Raw genomic sequence first — 1,822 nt, forward strand, 5'->3', positions numbered from 1 at the left:
CCCTCACGTACTCTCCAGTATCACCATTCTCGGGTATGTCGTGCCTTCTATCGCACATCACGTTTCCCTTTGAAACACCCTTCGATACCTCACAGCGTTCACGCGGTTCATTAGCCACGTCCACGTGCCCCTTGGCACCAACTTCGTCTCCACAYGCCTCAGATGAAACTTCTTCGGTACAAACACTTCTGCCGGTCTTCTGCTGCACTCCCTTTATCTGCTTCGACCCTTTCTCGCAAAATTTGACGTCTTTCTCAGTCACTATCAAATCTACTTGCTTCAGGATATCATTCCCTATCACGAYATAATAACTTAAATCACGCTCATTTGCGACATGAAACTTAACTTCCAGAGGTACATTGTCTATAACCATTGATAACGTAAAACTGCCCATGGTTACCAATTCGCTGTKGCCAATGCCAGCTAAATACTTCTTTTCGTTACTTAATTCAACATCAAACCGTAGCATCAACAAAGCATCATTCCGAATTAGACACAAATCGGAACCATTATCAATTAACGCAGACATCGTTTGGGGCATCCTAYTAGGTGCCGTAAAAATTAAATCTTTGAATAWTAAATTKCTGTTCCTGCTTATCTTCCTCATTGTATTCATACTCCCTTTCGCACCCCTTTCTGGCTTGTTGACTTTGACGGAAGTTTTACATTCGGATGCTTTATGTCCTTCTCTTCCGCAACTGTAGCAGGTGAATCTGCCCTGTGGACAATCTCTAGCCATGTGTTCTCCGCATCTAAAACACTTCCTATCTCCGGGATTGAAATTCCATGTTACTCTGTTTGACGCCGATGATTTGAACGGATTTGCAAATTGGAATGGAGGCTTTCCAGCGTTGATTCRTTCGTAAATTTTKATCTGCTCCTTGAGATCACCGATAGACCTTGCTTGGTATAAATTGGATTTGTTTACTTTAGAATCCGGAATACCATCGACGAAATACTCTATAAGGCTGTGGTAATCTAAGTTTATAGGTTTCCTGATTTCCATCAGACAATATAGGTATTCACGCATATATTCATTCTGTCGTTTACGTCGGTTGCTCAACGTACGATGTACATCAATTGCTGATACGGTGGTACCAAACTCGCTCTTCAATGCTGATTTCAACGAACTCCAACTACAAATACCAACTTGACCACGTACGAACATCTTTGCAGCTCCCTTCAGTAATTGCTTGGCATAGATATATTTCTGTAGTTCATTCCACTGTACAGCTTCCGCATTATCTTCGAAGTCTTGTAGCCATTGTTCAAAATTAGGTTGTCCTGAACCACTAAATGGAGTCATGGAATCTTCCACATCACCAAGTGTAAACATCGGTGGCTCTATAATCGGTGTATTCACGCTACGTCTACTACCGGCATCATCGGCCTCATCCTCGCTTGCATTCAGGCCGAAGTGTTCCAGCAATCTGTCCTGGAGTACGGTTTTCCGTCCACAAGCTACTAATCCCAACCTTTCCAAGTATTCCCTAAGTCCGTCCACAGTCAATGCTAAAATCTGTTCGCGGTCCATTGTCTTACAATGCTCTTACCAATTCAATTGCAAAATCAATATCAATACAAATTAAGGAGGAAGTGAAATATTACAAATTTTAAATTTTATATACATATTAAAAATATATAAAATTCCGCAAATTCTTAAAAAATTTTACAATATGTTACAAAATTAAATGGTTACAAAGTTTATTACAATTATTTCGAATCATAATATTGGAATAATATTTGTAAAATTAAATTGAATTACAAGATTTATTACATTGAATTGAATTATAATGTGAAAATAAAATTATATGGCCTTACT

The sequence above is a fragment of the Bactrocera latifrons genome, unplaced genomic scaffold, assembly GCF_001853355.1.
Source record: "Bactrocera latifrons isolate USDA-ARS-PBARC rearing strain unplaced genomic scaffold, ASM185335v1 scaffold_212, whole genome shotgun sequence".
Classification (NCBI taxonomy): domain Eukaryota; kingdom Metazoa; phylum Arthropoda; class Insecta; order Diptera; family Tephritidae; genus Bactrocera; species Bactrocera latifrons.